Below are 16,326 nucleotides of genomic sequence, written 5' to 3' on the forward strand. Positions count from 1 at the left end.
AAAAGCAAGTACACACAAAAGCAAGCAGACCAGCTCGCATTCTCTCTCTCTCTCTCTCTCTCTCTCTCTCTCTCTCTCTCTCTCTCTCTCTCTCTCTCTCTCTCTCTCTCTCTCTCTCTCTCTCTCTCTCTCTCTCACACACACACATCTCTCCATGGGTTCTGAGAGAGGGAGCAGAGGAGCTATGTGTACCACTAACAACAATCTTCAACACATCTATCGAAACAGGGCGACTGCCTGAGGCATGGAAGACAGCAAATGTAGTCCCAATCTTTAAAAAAGGAGACAGACATGAAGCATTAAACTACAGACCAGTGTCACTGACATGTATAGTATGCAAAGTCATGGAGAAGATTATCAGGAGAAGAGTGGTGGAACACCTAGAAAGGAATGAGCATATCAACGACAGCCAGCACGGTTTCAGGGACTGGAAATCGTGTGTCACAAAGCTACTGGAGGTTTATGACATGGTGACAGCAGTAAGACGAGAGAGAGAAGGGTTGGTAGATTGCATTTTCTTGGGCTGTAAGAAGGGGTTTGACATAGTTCCACACAAGAGATTAGTGCAAAAGCTGAAGGACCAGGCAAGGATAACAGGGAAGGCACTACAATGGATCAGGGAATACCTGTCAGAAAGACAGCAGCGAGTCATGGTACATGGCGAGGTGTCAGAGTGGGCACCTGTGACCAGCGGGGCTTCACAGGGGTCAGTCCTAGGACCGGTAATGTTTCTGGCATTTGTGAATGACATGACGGAAGGAATAGACTCCAAAGTGTCCCTGTTTGCAGATGATGAGAAGTTGAGAAGAATCCAATCGGACGAAGACCAGGGGAACTATAAAGGGATCTGGACAGGTTGCAGGCCTTGTCCAGCAACCGGCTCCTGGAGTTCAACCCCACTAAGTGTAAATTCATGAAGATTGGGGAAGGACAAAGAAGACCGCAGACGGAGTACAATCTAGGGGGCCAGAGGCTACAAACCTCACTCGAGGAAAAAGATCTTGGGGTGAGTATAACACCAGGCACATCTCCTGAGGCGCATATCAACCAAATAACTGCTGCAGCATATGGGCGCTTGGCAAACCTCAGAACAGCATTCCGACATCTTAATAAGGAATCGTTCAGGACCCTGTACACCGTGTACGTTAGGCCCATATTGGAGTATGCGGCACCAGTTTGGAACCCACACCTAGCCAAGCATGTAATGAAACTAGAGAAAGTGCAAAGGTTTGCAACAAAACTAGTCCCGGAGCAAAGGGGTATGTCCGGGAGGCAAATCGACCTGACGACACTGGAGGACAGGAGAGATAGGGGAGATATGATAACGACATATAAAATACTGAGAGGAATCGACAAGGTGGACAGAGACAGGATGTTCCAGAGATGGGACACAGCAACAAGGGGACACAGTTGGAAGTTGAAGACTCGGGTGAATCACGGGGATGTTAGGAAGTATTTCTTCAGTCACAGAGTAGTCAGGAAGTGGAATAGTCTGGGAAGTGATGTAGTAGAGGCAGGATCCATACATAGCTTCAAGAAGAGGTATGATAAAGCTCATGGAGCAGGGAGAGTGACCTTGTAGCGACAATGAAGCAGCGAGGCCAGGAGTTGTGAATCGACCCTTGCAACCACAACTAGGTGAGTACACATACACACACACACACACACACACACACACACACACACACACACACACACACACACACACACACACGCACACACACACGCGGGAAACGACAAGGAACTATACTAGGTGTTGAAAAACTATTTAATGATGCGCTCTGGGAGAAACAGGAAGTGTTGAGTGAACTGGAGACATCAAAGGCAGAGTCAGCAAAGGTGGTGTCACCATGGACTCTGCAAGAGGGAGAATAATCACTGTCTGAACCACTAACTAATATCTACAAGTCAATGAACATGAGACAGTTACCAGAGAACTGAAAGACAAGTTTCTGTAATTGAGAAAGGAGACATATAAAAAGCGTTGAACTACAGACGAGTATTATTGACATCCATGACATGTAAATTCATTGAGATAATGTTCGAGGATAATTCGTTCCATAAACCTAATTAGCAGGAGCTTAGAAATGGTAGATCTTTTCTTACAAACCAGTTGGGGTTCTCTGACAGAATGAGAGAAGTGAGGCTCTTCACTGGAATGGGATAAGTGAATCACATATTCTTGATGTACTAGAAAGGCCTTAGATACTGTACTCACGAGAGATTGGGGTAAAAATTCGATGTGCAGGTAGCAATAACAGGGAATGTATTCTAGTGGAACACATTCCCTGTGGATGTATGAAAAGAAATGACAGACCCGGAGAATAGTAGTAAGAGCTTCCGCAGGGATCAGTATTAGGACCAACACTGTTTCTGGTATACGAGAATGACATACCAGCTGAGACTGATTCAGAAGTATTCCTGGTTACAATGTATAATAAATGAGGAGAGCAGAAACCAATGAGGTCAAAAAAAGGTTACAAATGGATCTGGACAAACTGGCCTGGTAAGTGGTTACTTGAATTCAATCCCGGAAGGTGCAAGGTTATAAATATTGAGGAAGAGGCAAGACTGGACAACGAGGTTGCAGATCTAAACACGAGAAAGACCCAGGGGTTAGCATAGTACCAAACATTGTATGCGGCTCACTTCAGCTGAATAACGTATTCAGCCAAGGCTGGTTTGACTTTATACAGCATACGTTAGGCCCGTCTTGGAGTATACAGCACCAGCATGGAGCCCATACTTAATAAACCATGTTAAACTGGGGAAAGTGCAGAGGTATGCAACAAGGCTAGTTACAGAGCTACAAGGTATGGAATACAAGGTATGAGCTATAAGGAGAGGCTAAAGGAACTGAACCTGGCACTAAAAAAGGACGAAAGAACCAAGAGACATGATAACAACATACAAAATACTCAGAAGCATTGAGACTGGGATAGACTTTTTTTGATATGGGAAACATTCATAGATAAAAATTAAGAACACAGATGAGTTATAAAGATATCAGGAAATACCTCTTCAGCAAGAAACTGGTCAGGAAGCAGAGTGACCTGGACGAAGTTGTGGGAGCTGACTCCAAAGGCTGGCTCCTGGCCTGGATGGCAAATCTCTCGCTTCACACGCTGAGGGTCAGGGGTCGATTCCCTGCAAGGGTGGAAACATTGGGCTTGTTTCCTTAAACCTAATTTACCGGAAATACTCTGCATAACAAGGAACTTTCTATATAGTAGCATGTCAGTGATGTTAACTAGACCTGTATACCTTGTACAAGTACTTGTAGAAATACATAATTATTATTATACATTATTATTATATTATACATTATATTATACATTATTATTATACATTATTATTATTATACATTAAGATCAGTATGAAAGGGCACACGAAGCGAGGAGTCAATCTGGCAGGCAGAAAACTAAGAGGCAGGACGGAAGTGAAGATTTTACTACTAAAATGCATGTCAGTACACATTCTAACACGGGCGATCATCTAAAGTACAACATTTATCATAGGGAACGAATTACAATGGAACAAAGTGCATCTTTTGGGAAGGAGACAACGAGTGATTATCTGAGTGAGTGGACAGGGTTCAAGTCGACCAAAACGTCGCCACGAGTTTCAGCCTCCTCAGGAAGACTTTGGGGTGCGCATAGTGCCAAGCATATCGACTGAGGAACACATCAACTGATTAACCTCTGCAGCGAATACTTGTCTGTCGAATCTACGATTTGTTTTAGGAATCTCGGCAAAGAATCATTGGTCAGGCCTATCATGAAGTATACAGGACATACCTGGAATATACCTGGACAGGGTTTCGGGGGTCAGAGCCCCCGAGACCTGATATGGGACCAGGCCTCGTGGTAGATCAGAGTCTGATCAACCAGACTGTTACTGCTGGCCGCACATAAACCGACGTAGTAACCACAGCCTGGCTGATCAGGTACTGACTTTAGGTACCTGTCCAGCACCTTCTTGAAGACAGTCAGGGGTCTATTTATAATCCCCCTAATGTATGCTAGGAGGCAGTTGAACAGTCTTGGGCCCCTGAAACTTACTGGAGAAAGTAAAGTGATTTACAGTGATACGAAGAAAAGACCTGAGGGAAGAAGACTGAGAAGAAACACTGAAGGTACTGAAGATGACGGAATAAGAAAATACAAGAAGGAAGGGAGACATCATAACGACATAGAAAATACAAGAAACAAGAGAGACATCATAACAACATACAAAATACAAGAAGCAAGAGAGACATCATAACGACATACAAAATAAACTGTTGTAAAAGTAATAATATGATACCTGAGTGTAGAGTTATAAATTAAAAACACAGATGAGACACAAAGAAGTTAGGAATTATATCTTCAGCTTCAGGGAAGTCAAGAAGTGGAAATATGAAGTAGCGGAAGATGGTGCCATATATAGTTGGAAAAGTTATGACAAGGATCAAAGTGGTGAGCACGCGTACACGCGCTCGCGCGAGCACACACACACACACACACACACACCACCAAGGAATACACCAACAAGTGTTGGACGACATACATACAGATGAGGAGGAGGTGAAGAAACTGCTAAGGGACATCGATACCTCAAAGGCAATGGGACCGGACAACATCTCCCCGTGGGTCCTTAGAGAGGGAGCAGATATGTTGTGCGTGCCACTTACCACAATCTTCAACACATCCCTGGAAACTGGGCAACTACCTGAGGTATGGAAGACGGCAAATGTAGTTCCCATTTTTAAAAAAGGAGACAGAAAAGAGGCACTAAACTATAGACCTGTGTCATTGACGTGTATAGTATGCAAAATTATGGAGAAGATTATCAGGAGGAGAGTGGTGGAGCACCTGGAACGGAACAAGAGTATAAATGCCAACCAGCACGGATTCACGGAAGGCAAATCCTGTGTCACAAACCTTCTGGAGTTTTATGATAAAATAACAGAAGTAAGACAAGAGAGAGAGGGGTGGGTTGATTGCATCTTCTTGGACTGCAAGAAGGCCTTTGACACAGTTCCTCACAAGAGATTAGTGCAGAAGCTAGAGCATCAGGCGCATATAACAGGAAGGGCACTGCAATGGATCAGAGAATACCTGACAGGGAGGCAACAACGAGTCATGGTACGTAATGATGTATCACAGTGGGCACCTGTGACGAGCGGGGTCCCACAGGGGTCGGTCCTAGGACCAGTGCTATTTTTGGTATATGTGAACGACATGACGGAAGGGTTAGACTCAGAAGTGTCCCTGTTTGCAGATGATGTGAAGTTAATGAGGAGAATTAAATCTGATGAGGACCAGGCAGGACTTCAAAGAGACCTGGATAGACTGGACACCTGGTCCAGCAAATGGCTTCTCGAATTTAATCCTGCCAAATGCAAAGTCATGAAGATAGGGGAAGGGCACAGAAGACCACAGATTATAGGCTAGGTGGCCAAAGACTGCAAACCTCACTCAAGGAGAAAGATCTTGGGGTGAGTATAACACCGAGCATGTCTCCGGAAGCACACATCAATCAGATAACTGCTGCAGCATATGGGCGCCTGGCAAACCTGAGAACAGCATTCCGATACCTTAGTAAGGAATCATTCAAGACACTGTACACCGTGTATGTCAGGCCCATACTGGAGTATGCAGCACCTGTTTGGAACCCGCACTTGATAAAGCAAGTCAAGAAACTAGAGAAAGTACAAAGGTTTGCGACAAGGTTAGTTCCAGAGCTAAGGGGAATGTCCTATGAAGAAAGATTAAGGGAAATCGGCCTGACGACACTGGAGGACAGGAGGGTCAGGGGAGACATGATAACGACATATAAAATACTGCGTGGAATAGACAAGGTGGACAAAGACAGGATGTTCCAGGGAGGGGACACAGAAACAAGAGGCCACAATTGGAAGTTGAAGACACAAATGAGTCAGAGAGATAGTAAGAAGTATTTCTTCAGTCATAGAGTTGTAAGGCAGTGGAATAGCCTAGAAAATGACGTAGTGGAGGCAGGAACCATACACAGTTTTAAGACGAGGTTTGATAAAGCTCATGGAGCGGGGAGAGAGAGGGCCTAGTAGCAACCGGTGAAGAGGCGGGGCCAGGAGCTAGGACTCGACCCCTGCAACCACAAATAGGTGAGTACAAATAGGTGAGTACACACACACACACACACACACACACGCACGGGGCCAGGAGCTGTAAATCGACCCATGTAACCACATACAGGCGAGTACACACACTCTCTCTCCCTCTTTTTCTTTTTCTTTCTCTCTCTCTCTCTCTCTCTCTCTCTCTCTCTCTCTCTCTCTCTCTCTCTCTCTCTCTCTCTCTCTCTCTCTCTCTCTCTCTCTCTCTCTCTCTCTCTCTCCCCCATATCTCTGCCTCATATCTCTCCCTCTTACCGTTTATCTCTCCCTCATATCTCTGTTTTTCTTTCTCTTCACTTAGCATTATACACAATCTCCTGGTTTCCACTTTCCGCTTCTCCACTCTCCTCATTCCTCCCTTCTAACTCTCCTATTCTTTTTCTTTCCTGTCGATGCAACACCGTCAAGACGCAGGAGGTGTTGCCTGCTGGAGGTACCAGAAGAAATACCTCCGTCAGGGGTACCCTGAAGATGACCTTCATAAAGATAGCGTCGCTACCAACTTGGTGGTAATCTATACTGACTTGACGTTACTAGTGAAAAAAAATATGAATTTAAAATGACAAAAGAAGAGTCAGCGATATTTCTTGATAGTCTTCGAGTTACGCTCTCTTGTCTCCTGGAATAATCAAGATATTGATTAATTTAAAAGAAAAGGGGAGAAAGAGAGAGAGGAGAGAGAGAAAGGAGAGAGGAGAGAGAGAGAGAGGAGAGAGAGAAAGGAGAGAGGAGAGAGAGAGAGAGAGAGAGAGACTGTTCACAATGACCACCTACACTGCCAGGAACTACACTGTTGTAGTGGCAATTGCAGTGGTGGTGGTGGTGTTGGAGCTGATGATTCTGTTGCACCACTACAATCACCAGCTGCAACACTCCTGCAGCTGCTTGCATTCCTCATTACATACATACAGGTGTGTGGAGAGAGTATAGTATGTTATTCCCTGACTTTATTCCTAAGGCAGACTTATTTATTATCATAAGCGTAACACTTTCAAAATGGAAGGCGGGTCTGGGTGTGTACGTTTGTTTACGTGGGGGTAAAGATGACGCCTCTTAATATTCGTATGCGGCTACACATCTCTGGTTAGAATATATGTTACTTCCTCGACTCCGTATCATGCATATTGCAATGAGCAACATACTTTAGAGGAATGAGAGAGAGACGGTGCGCGTCTAGCTTTCTTTTTTCACCAGCCTACCACCAATCTTACTCCGAGCCATCACCACGTCTTCTGTAATCCACACTGCCACTAAAAATGAATTTGATGTATTTAGGCCACTGCGGAATCCGAGAAAGGTGTCTCCATATTGTATAACTCCATTTAATGAACGCTAGTGGAATACCTGGAGAGTATACCTGGAGAGCATACCTGGAGAGTATACCTGGAGAATATACCTGGAGAATATACCTCCAGAATATACCTGGAGAGGGTCTCGCGACCTGGTCTTTAACCACAATGCTGCATAATTTTGTAATTCAGTAAAATATTAGCGTTGAAGAAGTTGAAGCAAATTAGAAAAATTATACACAAGTCATCCGTCGAAAGCAAAATATAATTTTTTTTTTTTCAAACAATGGCAAATTAGGACATCAACAACTTAAACTGAATTTAAATTTACCACTAAAAACCACAAGCCTCAGAGTTATACTGAAGAGGCATTGTCTTCTTATTTGAGGGATCAATATCACAAATACACCAGCAATACATTATAGCTTGAATCCGCTCAGAAAGTTACATTAGAAAGTAATCAGCGGTGAAGTGTTGAAAATAACTATGTGACATTCTGAAATTATCGGATTATAAGCAGAATTCGATTTTTTTTTCTAAATTCTTCTTCCAGCAGACTGGGACTTACAGGGGCTGGAATCTACCTAAGATTTGCTGGAAATGGTATAAAATACCGAATTGTTGAAGATTATGACACATGTGCAGCAGCTGGGTAGGTTAATGAAACGTTTCGCCTAAACAGTAGACTTCTTCAGTCAAATACAAAGGCAGTAGTAGTAATGAAATAAAGATAATGTAATCAGTCGATCAACCTTGGAGAAAAAGTATTTGAGGTAGTCAGTCCCTCAGCCTGGAGAAGACAGCATTTAAGACTCTGTTCTCTTGCTTCAGCTTCGCATCTTTCCAGACCATGGTGCTGAACTCTTCTCCAGGCTGAGGGACTGACCACCTTGTTCCAGAACATGGAGCTGAACTCTTCTCCAGGCTGAGGGACTGACCACCTTGTTCCAGACCATGGAGCTGAACTCTTCTCCAGGTTGAGGGACTGACCACCTTGTTCCAGACCATGGAGCTGAACTCTTCTCCAGGCTGAGGGACTGACCACCTTGTTCCAGACCATGGATCTGAACTTTTCTCCAGGTTGAGGGACTGACCACCTTGTTCCAGACCATGGAGCTGAACTCTTCTCCAGGCTGAGGGACTGACCACCTTGTTCCAGACCATTGAGCTGAACTCTTCTCCAGGCTGAGGGACTGACCACCTAGTTCCAGATCATGGAGCTGAACTCTTCTCCAGGCTGAGGAACTGACCACCTTGTTCCAGACCATGGAGCTGAACTCTTCTCCAGGCTGAGGGACTGACGACCTTGTTCCAGACCATTGAGCTGAACTCTTCTCCAGGCTGAGGGACTGACCACCTTGTTCCAGACCATTGAGCTGAACTCTTCTCCAGGCTGAGGGACTGACCACCTTGTTCCAGACCATGGAGCTGAACTCTTCTCCAGGCTGAGGGACTGACCACCTTGTTCCAGACCATGGAGCTGAACTCTTCTCCAGGCTGAGGGACTGACCACCTTGTTCCAGACCATGGAGCTGAACTCTTCTCCAGGCTGAGGGACTGACCACCTTGTTCCAGACCATGGAGCTGAACTCTTCTCCAGGCTGAGGGACTGACCACCTTGTTCCAGACCATTGAGCTGAACTCTTCTCCAGGCTGAGGGACTGACCACCTTGTTCCAGACCATGGAGCTGAACTCTTCTCCAGGCTGAGGGACTGACCACCTTGTTCCAGACCATTGAGCTGAACTCTTCTCCAGGCTGAGGGACTGACCACCTTGTTCCAGACCATGGAGCTGAACTCTTCTCCAGGCTGAGGGACTGACTACCTCAAATACTTTTTCTTCAAGTTTGATCGACTGATTACATTATCTTTATTTCATTACTACTACTGCCCTTGTATTTGACTGAAGAAGTCTACTGTGTAGGCGAAACGTTTCATTAATATACCCAGCTGCTGCACATGTATCTTAATCTTCAATCCGAACTTTAAGTAGGATTAATCAACTTTATTAACCAGGTAAAACAGCAATCTAAACTCAGGGAAATTGATCACTCACATTTCTGACCAGTTACTTCCAGACATTATCCAGTTACTTACAGACAGTATCCAGTTACTTACAGACAGTATCCAGTTACTTCCAGACATTATCAAGTTACTTCCAGACATTATCCAGTTACTTACAGACAGTATCCAGTTACTTACAGACAGTATCCAGTTACTTCCAGACAGTATCCAGTTACAGACAGTATCCAGTTACTTACAGACAGTATCCAGTTACTTCCAGACAGTATCCAGTTACTTCCAGACAGTATCCAGTTACTTCCAGACATTATCCAGTTACTTACAGACAGTATCCAGTTACTTCCAGACAGTATCCAGTTACTTCCAGACAGTATCCAGTTACTTCCAGACAGTATCCAGTTACTTCCAGACAGTATCCAGTTACTTCCAGACAGTATCCAGTTACTTCCAGACAGTATCCAGTTATTTCCAGACAGTATCCAGTTACTTCCAGACATTATCAAGTTACTTCCAGACAGTATCCAGTTACTTTCAGACAGTATCCAGTTACTTCCAGACATTATCCAGTTACTTCCAGACAGTATCCAGTTACTTCCAGACATTATCTAGTTACTTCCAGACATCATCCAGTTACTTCCAGACAGTATCCAGTTACTTCCAGACATTATCCAGTTACTTCCAGACAGTATCCAGTTACTTCCAGACAGTTTCCAGTTACTTCCAGACATTATCCAGTTACTTCCAGACAGTATCCAGTTACTTCCAGACAGTATCCAGTTACTTCCAGACAGTATCCAGTTACTTCCAGACATTATCCAGTTACTTCCAGACAGTATCCAGTTACTTCCAGACATTATCCAGTTACCTCCAGACATTATCCAGTTACTTCCAGACAGTATCCAGTTACTTCCAGACAGTATCCAGTTACTTCCAGACAGTATCCAGTTACTTCCAGACAGTATCCAGTTACTTTCAGACAGTATCCAGTTACTTCCAGACATTATCCAGTTACTTCCAGACAGTATCCAGTTACTTCCAGACATTATCCAGTTACCTCCAGACATTATCCAGTTACTTCCAGACAGTATCCAGTTACTTCCAGACAGTATCCAGTTACTTCCAGACAGTATCCAGTTACTTCCAGACAGTATCCAGTTACTTTCAGACAGTATCCAGTTACTTCCAGACATTATCCAGTTACTTCCAGACATCATCCAGTTACTTCCAGACAGTATCCAGTTACTTCCAGACATTATCCAGTTATTTCCAGACATTATCCAGTTACTTCCAGACAGTATCCAGTTACTTACAGACATTATCCAGTTATTTCCAGACATTATCCAGTTACTTCCAGACATTATCCAGTTATTTCCAGACATTATCCAGTTATTTCCAGACATTATCCACTTACTTCCAGACATTATCCAGTTACTTCCAGACAGTATCCAGTTACTTCCAGACATTATCCAGTTACTTCCAGACAGTATCCAGTTACTTCCAGACATTATCCAGTTACTTCCAGACAGTATCCAGTTACTTCCAGACAGTATCCAGTTACTTCCAGACAGTATCCAGTTACTTCCAGACAGTATCCAGTTACTTCCAGACAGTATCCAGTTACTTCCAGACAGTATCCAGTTACTTCCAGACATTATCCAGTTACTTCCAGACAGTATCCAGTTACTTACAGACATTATCCAGTTCCAGACAGTATCCAGTTACTTCCAGACAGTATCCAGTTACTTCCAGACAGTATCCAGTTACTTCCAGACAGTATCCAGTTACTTCCAGACAGTATCCAGTTATTTCCAGATATTATCCAGTTTTTCCAGACATTATCCAGTTACTTCCAGACATTATCCAGTTACTTCCAGACAGTATCCAGTTACTTCCAGACAGTATCCAGTTACTTCCAGACATTATCCAGTTACTTCCAGACAGTATCCAGTTACTTCCAGACAGTATCCAGTTACTTTCAGACATTATCCAGTTACTTCCAGACAGTATCCAGTTACTTCCAGACATTATCCAGTTACTTCCAGACATTATCCAGTTACTTCCAGACAATATCCAGTTATTTCCAGACAGTATCCAGTTACTTCCAGACAGTATCCAGTTACTTCCAGACAGTATCCAGTTACTTCCAGACAGTATCCAGTTACTTCCAGACAGTATCCAGTTACTTCCAGACATTATCCAGTTACTTCCAGACATCATCCAGTTACTTCCAGACAGTATCCAGTTACTTCCAGACATTATCCAGTTATTTCCAGACATTATCCAGTTACTTCCAGACAGTATCCAGTTACTTCCAGACATTATCCAGTTATTTCCAGACATTATCCAGTTACTTCCAGACATTATCCAGTTATTTTCAGACATCCAGTTATTTCCAGACATTATCCAGTTACTTCCTGACATTATCCAGTTACTTCCAGACAGTATCCAGTTACTTCCAGACATCCAGTTACTTCCAGACAGTATCCAGTTACTTCCAGACATTATCCAGTTACTTCCAGACAGTATCCAGTTACTTCCAGACAGTATCCAGTTACTTCCAGACAGTATCCAGTTACTTCCAGACAGTATCCAGTTACTTCCAGACAGTATCCAGTTACTTCCAGACAGTATCCAGTTACTTCCAGACAGTATCCAGTTATTTCCAGACATCCAGTTACTTCCAGACAGTATCCAGTTACTTCCAGACAGTATCCAGTTACTTCCAGAGAGTATCCAGTTATTTCCAGATATTATCCAGTTTTTCCAGACATTATCCAGTTACTTCCAGACATTATCCAGTTACTTCCAGACAGTATCCAGTTACTTCCAGACATCCAGTTACTTCCAGACAGTATCCAGTTACTTCCAGACATTATCCAGTTATTTCCAGACATTATCCAGTTATTTCCAAACATTATCCAGTTACTTCCAGACATTATCCAGTTATTTCCAAACATTATCCAGTTATTTCCAGACATTATCCAGTTATTTCCAGACATTATCCAGTTATTTCCAGATATCCAGTTTTTCCAGACATTATCCATTTATTTCAATTCGTAAATTTTAAATTCTAAAATTTAAAAAAAAAAATTAAAAATTTTAAATTTGTAGAATTTCAAAATTCGTAAATTTTAAAATTTTAAAATTCTAAAATTTGTAAATTTTAAAATTTGCACATTTTAATTTACAAATTTTAAAATCAAATTATAGATCGTATGAAATAACTGACGAACGTTTCTTCTGTCATCACCTTCACTCAGGACATCTGTCATCACCTTCACTCAACACACTTGTCATCACCTTCACTCAACACACCTATCATCACCTTCACTCAGGACACCTGTCATCACCTTCACTCAAGACACTTGTCATCACCTTCACTCAAGACACCTGTCATCACCTTCACTCAGGACACCTGTCATCACCTTCACTCAACACACCTCTCATCACCTTCACTCAAGACACCTGTCATCACCTTCACTCAACACACCTGTCATCACCTTCACTCAAGACACCTGTCATCACCTTCACTCAACACACCTCTCATCCATTTCATACGAGGCATCAGTCACTGATGACTGGTGCCACTCGCAGCTGTCATATTTTAGTCAGGGTAGAAAGTTAAGCCATAGAGTGTCACACAGCAATCAGATTCCAGTCAAACATTGAGAAGATAAGTCCAACTTGGTGTATCATAATCTCCCTTACCACCAGCATCGCGGCATCTCCCTTCAGGAAGCACAAACTCTGTGTGCGGGTTATCTGCATATTGTTCCAGTCACGGTATTGTGTCTTTTGTAATTTAGTAAGAGCTTCCGCAGGGATCAGTGTTAAGACCAATACTGTTTCTGGTATACGAGAATGACATACCAGCTGAGACTGAGTCAGAAGTATTCCTGGTTACCGACAACGTATAATAAATGAGAATAGAAACCAATGAGGTTAAAAAAGATATTTGTGATGCCTAATATCTCTATACCATTTTGAGATTGTGTTGTTGAAATGTCACCGTCACACTCCTGTAGCAACAGAGACCTAAGTAGGGAACTCCAGTGTGTAAACTGTTTTTAAGGTTATCTCAGGGAAACTTTTGGAATCGTCTACTGTACAAAATAGTTATGAAAAAAGGCAGTTGCTGCACTTGGGGATGGTTTCAGACTCTCTTCTAGTAATAACTGGCCAGGGGTGAAAATTTGAAGCCGATCGGATAAGATGTTCTGGAATTATAAATGAAAGTCTACGAGAAAGTTAGTGGTGGTGAAGACTGAAAGTCTAGGAGAAAGTGGTGGTAAAGACTGAAAGTCTAGGAGAAAGTTAGTGGTGGTGAAGACTGAAAGTCCAGGAGAAAGTTAGTGGAGGAGAAAACTGTATACCTGGAGAAGGTTTCGGGGGTCAACGCCCCCGTGGCTTACAATATATCAGGTCTGGTTCACAGTCTCGTGAAATCTAAAAATGCTAGAAAATTTTTTTTTCACTATTTCTTAATTCTCTTTTATTTCATTTGTGTTCTATTGAAAAATCTCTACGAAAAATATGTTTAAGAATGGTATACAATACCGACAAAATGAAATTAAGACACATGTGCAACATCTGGGTATCTTTATTGTAGACGTTTCGCCATCCAGTGGCTTTATCAATACAAATTCCAGGACATAACTTAACAGTAGAACTATGTACAGAAGATGAGGTAATCAGTCCCTCAACCTTGGAGTAAGTGCGAAGAGCACCATAGTCGTGGAGATTCTGAAGCAGAAGCAAGGCGTCTGACGCTTATATACTAACGTCAGGTGGAAATGGGACGGGTAGCAGACGAGGACATAGTCACTGGTAGGCGGGATTCCCCAATGGAAGTAGGTCCTACCCAAAGAGATGATTCTAAGGACATGTATATAACCTTCACGACTACGACAACTACTACTACAACTAGCCCATCTCTTTGGGTAGGACCTACTTCCACTGGGGAATCCCGCCTACCAGTGACTATGCCCTCGTCTGCTACCCGTCCCATTTCCACCTGACGTTAGTATATAAGCGTCAGACGCCTTGCTTCTGCTTCAGAATCTCCACGACTACGGTGCTCTTCGCACCTACTCCAAGGTTGAGGGACTGATTACCTCATCTTCTGTACATAGTTCTACTGTCAATTTATGTCCTGGAATTTGTATTGATAAAGCCACTGGATGGCGAAACGTCTACAATAAAGTTACCCAGATGTTGCACATGTGTCTTAATTTCACGAGGCTCAGAAGGCAGATCCAATGCAAAAAATTCTCTCAAATTTATATACAACAGCGCGTAAGAGTTTGGAATTTTAAATTCACATAAGCCAAAGTGAAAGCCAAACTTTCTTTTAATAAAGCCCAGTGACACTGAAGGTTTGCATTCTACCAGAAGAAGAGTTCCCTAGTAATTGCTCTGAAACCAAAGATATTTTTCTTAGTAATTTGACTAAAATTTCAAACATACATGTAAACAGTGAAAACTTGAAGTTTATCTTATAGAATACACCAATGTTAATATTTTGAATTCTGTAAGACCAGATATTCATTATGTAGTGAGTGGAAGCCAATATTATATTAGTATCTTCAAATTAAGATTTTTGGAGGTAAATAACCACACGAACTTTGCTTCCGGGAAACATACCAGGGGTGAAAAATTTGAAGCCGATCCAAAGACACGGTTTTCAGTTATCCCACGAATTTCAAGTATTCCAAGTTCTTTTACTGCGGCCAGGAGTAACAGCCTGGTTGATCAGGCCCTGATCCACCATGAGGCCTGGTCACAGACCGGGCCGCGGGGGCGTTGACCCCCGGAACTCTTTCCAGGTATAGAGAACCTTACCAGCACACAGACTAAACTTAATATTGCGCAAGAAGGAACAGTCATTATACATTGTAGATCTTCAGAAGAGACAGAGTCGTGAATATTTAACGTGATTTCATGGGAATCAAAAGTTCACACAACTTGAATTATTAATTAGAATCTTCTTAGAACGCTAGAACCTTCACCACAGAATATTTTCAAGGAGTTTGGAGCCGTTCCAGGATGTTGGGAATGTGTCTTCCAAGGCTGGTCACAGGGAACCTGCACATGTCAACTGTTCCGAGCATCTGACCATTACTCTGCACCACCGTAGAAAGTTTTGAGGATATGAGTGTTCGGGGCCCAAGACTGTTCGACTGCCTCCCAGCATACATAAAGGGGATTACCAATAGACCCGTGGCTGTCTTCAAGACCCGTGGCTGTCTTCAAGACCCGTGGCTGTCTTCAAGACCCCTGGCTGTCTTCAAGACCCCTGGCTGTCTTCAAGACCCCTTGCTGCCTTCAAGACCCCTGGCTGTCTTCAAGACCCCTGGCTGTCTTCAAGACCCGTGACTGCCTTCAAGATCCGTGGCTGTCTTCAAGACCCCTGGCTGTCTTCAAGACCCCTGGCTGTCTTCAAGACCCCTGGCTGCCTTCAAGACCCCTGGCTGTCTTGAAGACCCCTGGCTGTCTTCAAGACCCCTGGCTGTCTTCAAGACCCCTGGATGCCTTCAAGACCCCTGGCTGCCTTCAAGACCCCTGGCTGTCTTCAAGACCCCTGACTGTCTTCAAGACCCCTGGCTGTCTTCAAGACCCCTGGCTGTCTTCAAGACCCCTGGCTGCCTTCAAGACCCCTGGCTGTCTTCAAGACCTCTGGCTGTCTTCAAGACCCCTGGCTGTCTTCAAGACCCCTGGCTGTCTCCAAGACCCCTGACTGCCTTCAAGACCCCTGACTGTCTTCAAGACCCCTGGCTGTCTTCAAGACCCCTGGCTGTCTTCAAGACCCCTGGCTGCCTTCAAGACCCCTGGCTGTCTTCAAGACCCCTGGCTGTCCTCAAGACCCCTGGCTGTCTT

This window comes from Cherax quadricarinatus, unplaced genomic scaffold (genome assembly GCF_038502225.1).
Source record: "Cherax quadricarinatus isolate ZL_2023a unplaced genomic scaffold, ASM3850222v1 Contig10, whole genome shotgun sequence".
Taxonomy (NCBI): domain Eukaryota; kingdom Metazoa; phylum Arthropoda; class Malacostraca; order Decapoda; family Parastacidae; genus Cherax; species Cherax quadricarinatus.